Source organism: Mirounga leonina, unplaced genomic scaffold (genome assembly GCF_011800145.1).
Source record: "Mirounga leonina isolate KUSES-001 unplaced genomic scaffold, KU_Mleo_1.0 Mir_178, whole genome shotgun sequence".
Taxonomy (NCBI): Eukaryota; Metazoa; Chordata; class Mammalia; order Carnivora; family Phocidae; genus Mirounga; species Mirounga leonina.
In genome coordinates, this window is record NW_023270464.1 from 26,393,085 (window position 1) to 26,402,664 (window position 9,580).

The 9,580-nt window shown below is 49.2% G+C and overlaps 1 pseudogene; it reads right to left on the bottom strand.

The window, feature by feature from the left end:
• Positions 1-684: 684 nt before the first annotated feature.
• On the bottom strand, positions 685-821 carry LOC118023261 (annotated as a pseudogene).
• Positions 822-9,580: the final 8,759 nt, after the last annotated feature.

A 9,580-nucleotide genomic window follows, 5' to 3' on the forward strand; every position in this document is an offset into this window, starting at 1 on the left:
CTGGTCCAGATGGTCAAGTTAAGCCATCCAGCGTTATGGAGCTAGAGCATGGAGGAGTCTGAGTGAGAAATGGCGGTGGGAACTGGAAAAGGTTGGCTCAGTGATTCCGTTGAACGATGAACTGTGGCTCTGGGTATGTAGAGGCTTCTGAGTATTGTGTTGTAGTGTCTTTTTAAAAAAATTGACATATAATTGACATATACATTATGTAAGCTTCAGATGTACAACATGATGACGTGATACATTTATATATTGCAATGTGATCACCACTACAATTTAGCTCCACATTCTTGCCAGTGCTTGTTATCTTTTGTCTTCTTGATGATAGTCATTGTAACAGGGGTGAGGTGATGTCTCATGGTGGTTTTGATTTGCATTTCCCTGATGTTCATGATATTGATCATCTTTTTCATGAACCTGTTGGCCATTTGTGTGTCTTCTTTGGAGAAATGTCCATTCAATTCCTTTGTCTACTTTTTAATTGCATTGTTTGTGTTTTTGTTATTAAATTATACAAGTTCTTTATATATTTTGGATATTTACCCCTTAAGCACAAGTGACAAAAGCAAAAATCAACAAAGTGGAACTCTATCAGACTAAAAGTAACAACAAAATGAAAAGGCAACATACAGGATGAGAGGAAATATTTGCAAGTCATCTAGATCTGTGTTACAGTGTCTTGAATCAGGGTTTGGTTATTCTGTGAGTAACAGCTATTTTAATAGGACCATTCTTTACCCTGAAGACATTAAAATGCTACTTTTTTAAACTGATAAGAACAGATACTACACTTGATCTTAGCCAAAAGGCCGAGAAGCGATTAAAATGCTACTTCTTTAAATTACCACTAATGGGTACTAGGATTTTAGGAGATAGGGGTGGGGTCTGGGATGGGATGAAACCCTAGGGTACTATTGGATCTCAGGAACAGCTAGTAGAGACTCCAAGGCTGCTGGGGATGCTCCTCTTGAAACTTTTCCCTCTTCTTGGCTTTGCTCTATCAGCAGCACTCAACCCACCTTGCAAAAAGCTCCTGTACCTCACATCTCAAAATGTTGCCCCCCTCCAACCCTAGTGGGACTGATTCTCCTAACTCAGGTCCACTGAGAAAAACACAACAGGTAGACCTTAATTAGCCACATGAGTGGCGTGTGCACCCTCTAGGTGATCAACTGTCACCAAGGAAGTGGGGGCCATGATAGGCTGTTCCCTCCAGAGTCAAAATAGCCATACAGCACTTCCTCCGTGGCTGTTAATATTCCAAACATTTACTCACATAAGCTTTTACTCCTCATCACAACACTAGGAGGCAATCCATGATGGAGGTACTCTTTTTTTTTTTTTTAAGATTTTATTTATTTATTTGACAGAGAGAGACACAGCAAGAGAGGGAACAGAAGCAGGGGGAGTGGGAGAGGGAGAAGCAGGCTCCCCGTGGAGCAGGGAGCCCGATGCGGGACTCGATCCCAGGACACTGGGATCACGACCTGAGCCAAAGGCAGACACTTAACGACTGAACCACCCAGACGCCCCAATGACGGAGGTACTCTTAAGATCACCCCTATTCTGGGGATGCAGAACTAGGCATAGAGAGGTCAGAGACTTGTCCAAGGTAAGTTGCAAAGTTGGGATTAGAATCCAGGCAATTCTGACCCAAAGCCATGCTTTGAACCACTAGTCCATAGCAGGTCTTACTGCATGTTGGAGAGGAGAGGGAGCAAGTTTGCCCCGAAGAGGGTAGATATTCTGAGAAGAGAGGAAGGGGTGGTGGGAAGCCCGGTACTTAACATCTCTCATTCTTACCGTGTATCACACTAGGATGGCATCTGCTCTGTACCTGGCGGCCGGGACAGCCTTGTAAGTGATAGAGGTTTTTGCTTTTTGCATCATCCGTACTTGTTCTAATTTTATTCTCTCTTGGTGTTTGAAGAGCCTCTGTGAAAACTGCAGACATCTGTGCTGAGGAGAAGCAAGAGAGCCGGCTGTGTCCAGGCTGAAACAGGAGAAACCATGTTTGTAGGTGGCGGGCAGCAGGATGTGGGAGCAGAGCCCCGTAAGGAGGACACAGGGGGAGCATTTGAGCTTGGTGGTGAGGCCACAGCTCCCCAGGTAAGGATTGACTTCAAAGTGTTCCAACTTTGGGGACCCTGAGTCTTGTTTTTAAGGGTGCTGAGACTCCTCAGGAGGTCATAGTGGGGCTTTTCATGGCCCCACAGCTTAACACCGTTTGGGTACCTGCCCCAGACCGAAGCAGGTCCCAGAGGTAGACGGGGATGTTTGTGGGTAAAGACGTGATTGTTTAAATGGGAAAAAGTAAAAGTGGAAAAGGGAAAGCCTGGGCGTAGAGCACATCCCACTTCCGAGGAGCAGGAAGTTTGAAACAACCTGGAGTCAGCAAGGCATCCAGAAGGGGCTGCCTGTGGCTTCCTGAGACCTGACCCATCGGCGGGACTCCTGCTTTTCCAGGCACAGGTGTTTGAAGGGCTCCCGGGCAGGGAAGGCCTTTCTGTTCGTCCAGCCAGCTTTTCCGCGTGTAACTGGTGAGCACGGGAAACGTGGCTGTCCGTAGCCGGCCATGGGGCACCCAGGGGGCGGACAGGGGGCAGGGGCATCTGAACTGGGGTTAGGTCCCCGTTTCTCTTCCCACTCCCTTCTCTTCCTGACCTGCTGGGCACTGGCTTTGTCCTCTGGGCTTCTCACCCATGGTGCATTTGTACTTGGAAGGAAGGTCTTGAAGGAGAGTGACCCAGTTATGATTGCATCCTCTGAGCCAGGGGGGGACTCGCTGATTTATAGGCCACTTCCCCAACTCACACATTCACCGTCCTGCAGCTCCTCTCAACCCTGCCCAGCACCACATTCATTTCTGAGCAGACTTCACCCTGCTCAGGAGGCTCTGGGCTCTGCATACCAGAGGGATGAAAGGTAGTTTTGATTCCAGTTGTGGAAAGGAAGTGGGGAGAGCTGTTTAATATTCCTGCCAGAGTGCCCTATAAGATCAAATTTCTGCCTTTTTTTTTTTTAAAGAGAGAGAGTTGGGCTCACTCCACCAAAACAAGTCAAGAAATGGCCATGCTATTTGCTGTTGAGAAGGAGGAGCTGTGATTCACTTTGATGTGAGATTAATAGAACTTATTCCTGTTTATCACTCCTTTCCATAGATCAAAACTAAAAGCCTTAGCCTTTTCTGGCATTTGCATGTTTCAAGCATTGTGCTTTTCATAGAATCAGAAATCCATTCCCTCAGGCTACTCCAGGTAGGAACTAAAGAGATATTAGGGGAACTTGCTCTTTTTATTTTTAAATGTGTCTTGAGTGATTGAAGAAAACCACTTCCTTTGTTCCCATGTTCTGAATCTCCAGTTGAAGACTCAAGATTACTGGGGAGGGGGCTGGGGAGATGTTGGTAGGTCATCTACCCCTTGATTTCCTCCAACTCCAACACGCTTCTCTCCTTACAAGCTAAGTACACTGGCTTCCACCACCAAGCTCAGGTGAGAGATCGTGAGGTTCCACCCACTGAAAAGCAAGGCTTTGATCTGTGATAGGGTTTCCTTGATCTAACTGGGTGGCTTACAAACATTGATTAACCAGCGACTGTGTGCCAGGAGTTGCCGTTGGCGCAGGGAAAGTGGAGATGAATCAGATTCAGTCCCGGGCCTCCCGGAATCCACGTTCTTGGGGACAAACAGCTAGCTGATTAATTACAGTGCAGAGTCATAAATGTTCATCCCATTTGTGGAGCGTTGCCAAGGAACACTAATTCTAACCTGGAGATCAGAGCAACTGTGTCTTGAAGGATGAGTAGAAGTTCTAAGATCAAAGGAATGGAGAGGGGACTTGTGAGGAGCAGAGAAAGCATCAGGCGAGGAGGGGTCTGAGGGAGCGAGGGACCCTCGGGGGACACAGCGTGTGCGGCCGGCTGAGGAGCATGTCGGAGGATGTGGAGACACAGCCGATGAGATCACAGCATTAGAAAGGGGAGCAGGAGACGAGGCCTGGGGGTTTTGCAAATCATGCCAAAGAGTTAGGTTCCATTTTATAAGAACAGAGACCCATCAAAGTGTTTTAAGCAGGGAGGTGGAGGGCCATTTGTGGGAAAGCAGTGAAGGCAGGAAGACTTCTCAGACCTATGATGAACCCAGAGGCCTCGAGAATGGCAGCAGGACCATGAACAGAGATGAGGGGTCAGATGCTACAAATATTTGAAGATATTTTGGGGAAAACAGAGATTTAAAAAAAAAAACCAACCCTAAATAATTAGGTTTACCGCTTCCTGGCTAATTGATATTGGCCAAGACTCTCTCTAGGATTCTATTTTCTGGAGCTCTACAATATGGACAGTAATCATAATATCAACTATCAACCTCAGCCAAGGACCTCAGCCTCCCGGCTCTGAAGTCACTGCTGGTTTGTGCCCAGCCTTGCATGGCTGGGGTTGCTCCCAGGGTCCACGTTCATGGGGGACACAAGTCCTGGACATCTGACTTTGGCTTGCAGACTCTCTGACAGCCTTTCTGAGTCTCCCTTGGACTGGCTGGGACCAAGGACATCGCTATGCACCCTCCCCCCGCTCCCCTCCCCAGTGGGTCAGAGGCTTGTACGGTGCCCCTGCCCCCAGCCTTCCCCACTTTTCCTCACAGGTCACTCAACTAATCAAATCCTTGCATATTTAATCCCATTAGGGCGTCTGCCTTTCAGAGAACCTGGACTGAGATGGTGATTGGTAAATTTTAAAACTCTATGCAGAGCAACCCAATTACCCACAGATTGATGAATGCACAGGCAAAATGTCATATATCCACAAAATGAAACGTTATTCATTCATAAAAAAGGAAGTACTTACACACACTACAACATGGATCGGCTTGAAGATACGAGAAGTTCTTACGCTACGTGACAGACGTCAACTACACTGCCACATTGGTATGAAATATTCAGAATATTCAGAATGGGCCAATTCATAGAAACAGAAAGAAGACTGGCGATTGCCAGGGGCTGGGAAGAAGGGGGAAATGAGTCTATTTTGGGGACTGGATGTTTCTTGGGAAGTTTACTTTAGCTCTGGGACTAGTGGTGGTAATTGTGCCACGTGGTAAGTATCCTAAATACCACTGATTCGTGTACCTTAAGACGGTTAAAATGGTGACTTTTTTTTTTTTTTAAAGATTTTATTTATTTATTTGAGACAGAGAGAATGAGAGACAGAGAGCATGAGAGGGGGGAGGGTCAGAGGGAGAAGCAGACTCCCTGCCGAGCAGGGAGCCCGATGCGGGACTCGATCCCGGGACTCCAGGATCATGACCTGAGCCGAAGGCAGTTGCTTAACCAACTGAGCCATCCAGGCGCCCCTAAAATGGTGACTTTTATGTCATGTGTGTGTTTCCACAGGTAAGCCCTCTACGCAGGTGTTGGGCACATTATTGTTAGAAAAGTAGTTCCTCTCGGTTGGCATGCCCCACCGCCCAGCTCCTCGATCCTTTCTCTCCTGGCTTCTCCTCCCCACCGATCCGGTGAAGCTCCTTCACTACCATTGCCAGCCCCGTGGTTGCTCTGCCGGAAGCCATCTCCGCCGTGGCCCCTGACAAGCAAGGCCTCCTCCCTTCGCCTCATGTTGTCTTGTGACGCCCTTGGCTCGGATGTTGCTCATCCCCCTACTCCCTTTAAACCTTGGTGCTCCCAGGGTTGGTCTCAACCCCTTCCCAAGAAATGGTGAAAACCTCCAAAAGTCCACCTCAGCCTCATGTGGTCCCTCGAGTTTCAGCCTCCTCCTGGAACAGAGCTGGGATGCTTCGCGGGCTCCCTACCCATCCCGGGGTCACCACCAGACACACACACGGGGTTTCACTTTGGGCTTGTGCCTCTCTCTCAATCTCCAAACCAGCTTTTGTCTACAGTCTGGTCAAAGCTGTCATGTTCGTTCAGTTTAAGTGCACGTGGCTGGGACCCCTCGGCACTGCTCCCGTGATGGTCCTCCCTGCCACTAACCTGGACCACACAACAGCCTCTCACTGGTCTCCATGCCTTCCTTACCACCTCTTTCCAAAACATCCTCTGGGTCGCTGCTAACATAATTTTCAACAATGCAAATGTGACTACATCACTGCCCAGCGTGGAAGAACCCTTCAGGGTCCCCATGTCCCTCCTTCTATGACATGACCGCCGAGTCCTGCAGGAGTCCCACGCTGGGTCCTCATCCTCCCGCACGTCTCGGCTTGCAGGCTGCCCTGCTCTTCCTTCTGGCCCAGAGGCTCTCAGCCTGGGCTGGTAGGAGATCACCTGGGCCGAGCATGATGGCCGAGCACCCCTGACCAGAGATTCTGGGCTGGGGCCCCAGACACTGGTGTTTTGTTTTGTTGGTTGAAGCTCCCGGATGCTGCTAATGTGCGTCCAACTGGAACCAGCCTTCCTTGTGAGGGGTGTAGAGACCCCAGGTCCCCCCGGTGCAGAGTAGAAGGAACCAAGGTAGGAGGCTTTCCATCCCCCACCCTGTCATGACGTTTTAAAGAAGGAGTTTACCACCAGCTGTGTAGCAAAAATTCCTGGAAACCTTCCCCGGGGACCTGCTGAAATGCAAACTAGCTTCCTTCCTACCTGCTGGAGAAGGGAAGGGGTGGAGGCTTAAGTGTCTGAGCTGAGTGGGGAGTTGAAGGCTCCTGAGGAGCAGCTGGGTGGGGTGGGGAGGCTGGAGGATGACTCTGGCAAGAACCACCTGTCACTTGGCCACCACCTCGATTCCCCCCTTCCTCTCAAGGACTGTGGTAACAGCATCACGCTCTGGCTGCCTCCAATAGAACCTGGCTCACAGTTTGGCAACCAGAAGCTGGCGGGCAGTCCGGGTGGGGGCACAGGTGGTTTTTTCCAAGGGCATGAGGAAGACTCTGCCCCATGCCTCTCTCTCTCTCTCTCTCTCTCTCTCTCTCTCTCAGCCTCTGGCAGTTTGCTGGCCACCTTTGGCCATCTTCTCTCGTGGTTCTGCTGGGGTTCCTTAGCTAGTGGACTCATCACCCCCATCTCTGCTTTCGTTGTCACATGGCATTCTGCCTGCATGCATCTCTCTGTCCAGATTTCCTCTTTTTATAAAGAGCCCCGTCATTGGATTAGGAGTCCAACCAACTCCAGTATGACCTCATCTCAACTAACTGCACCTGTAATGACCTTATTTCCAAACACGGTCACATTCTGAGCTACTCGGGGTCAGGACCCTGACACATGAATTTGGGGGGTGACACAGTTCAGCTTATGTCACTGCAGAGAGGCAGGCAGCCCAAAGGTTTACCTGACGGATGCCTAAAAGGGGGCGGGCACATCTCTAACACGGGGAGTGTGTTACCCCTCCTGTCTGGTCCACCCAAAGCCACTCGAACCCAAGCCAAGAAATGAAAAAGAGACCACGTCTGCACCACATCCCAATCCCCTCAACCACCTGAATTTCCTTTTAACCCCTCTAACCCTGTTTACATCCCAGATCCCCACTGCCAATTTTAAACCTTGCTTTTATTCAACTGATGGGCCTAGTTGTGGGGCAGATGCATCTTCTCGTCTGAGATCGAGAAACCAAACTAAAAGCCCTTTTACGGATGTGTCATTTCATTATTCAAATCTGATTTACAAGAATAGCCGGAAGAAATGGAGGGAACTAGCGGTTAGTGAAGGGTTAAAAATAGCAAATAACATTTGGGCCAGCCGCACTGAAGGTAAGTCAGTCGGCTGAAGACATGGAGAACAAATTTCCTTTCCTGCCCGCCCTGGCCGTTGCTGAGGGGCTGTTCCCTGCGTGGTGGGACACCTCGCAGCGTCCCTGGTCTCTCCGCGGGAAATGCCAGTGGTATCTCCAGACAGCCAAACGTCCTCTGAAGGGCAAAATCATCCCCAGTTGAGAACCACAGTCTTCGAATATGCAAAAGCAGTTTGTAATTCTGAGATGCTACGCGGTGTGTGGGAAGATTTCATTTGTTACTTCCGACAGCTGAGCGGTTCGTCATTCTTCCCAGTTTATAGATGGGGAAATAGGGCCAGTTGTTTGATGACCTGCTTCGGGTCGCACTGCAGGTGGGTCACGGCCCGGCGTGCTCTAGACGACACTGTAATCACCGCGAGCTTCTCTTCTAAGAGGTTTCAATCGCTCTCTCCTACAGAAAAGGGTGTTGTTCCCAAGTCGCCACCAGAGGATGTCTCTGGGGGTTCCCCATGCTCATCCCTGGGCTTGCTGGGACCTGTTCCTGCAGATGCTGCTAGCATGGATCTCACAGACTTGCATGCAGTTCCGGGACGATCAGGCAAGCACGTGCACATGCACAATCTTCCTGGTGAGTGTTTATTTCAGGTCACGTTCTCCTTGCAGGGGCATGCACAGCTACTGAGGACAGATCCCCATGTTTAAATGGCATAAAATGCAGGGTGTGAATGAGATACCCCTCCCTCCCATCTCTGCTGTGGTCACAGGGGCTGATCGTATTCAGCCTGCCAATTGTGGGAAGCTTAGTTAATCTCATTAAATGAAGCCAGTACTCTCCCTTCTCCGTGCAGGAATGGTTTTAATGGCCCAACAAAGGGTTCAGCCCAGTGCACCATGAATTTGAGATAATGTCCCATGTTGGGTTAACTGAACTCTCCTGCCAGCAGAGTGGGTACCATCTGCCCATTTATTGACAGCCTTGTCAGCAAAAATCTGGAGTCTGAGGGTTGGCAGGCAGCCAACTTGCCTTCCACTGTCTCTCCAGCGTCTCAGTAACAGATGTTGTGCCTCATGCCTGGAGCTGCTGTTGGCAAATTGCTGCATGCTCATGTTATTTATCAGGGGTGGAGGGAGGGCAGGAAGGGAGACGTGTTTTCCAGGAAGGAGTTTGTATCCCTTTCCAGGTTCTCTTTTTGCAGACAAAAAAAAAAAAAAAAAATCACTTAAAACTGACTTTTTAAAAGGTGAAATAATCAGCCTATTGTTCAATACCGCCCACCCCAAAAAATATTCCAAACCCTATAACTCTTGGGAGTGCCAAATCACGAGTTATGCAAGTTACATGAGCAGGGACCATGATCCATCCCCCTTACAATGTCCCTGCCCCTAGAACATGCTTTTTAGTCACAGTGTTACACAAAAGCGACTGAGTTGGGAGGATCTTTCAGGAATATTACCTGACTCATCAAGCCTTCTTATCTCTCATCAATGGAAATCGATCAAGGTGCTGTTTACTGAATGAATCGAGAGTCAAGTGTGACTCAGTGAGGAGGGGTTTGGTATGTCCTTGATAGAAGACATTTCCCTGGCAGCACCTTTCCTTTTCAAGGAACAAACAGGAGGAACGGGATTAAGAAGTGGATTGCAGCTTCTCTGTGGAGCTTTGTACCCATGTCCCGAGCAGGCATTCCAAGTTGGACACTCCTAGGTGGAGAGTCTTATAAAAGCAGGCTTCAGTGGAATTTTTTCCCCTCAAGTGTGATTCTCCCAACCCCTGGTTCATGTGGGCTCTGTGTTTTCATCCAGCCATAACAAAGGGAGTCTTGGATCAGGAGAGAAAAATCATGCAGGGGGATGGCATCCCAGGAGAGAGAATCATTGACCTGTGGGAATAGGGGGAGG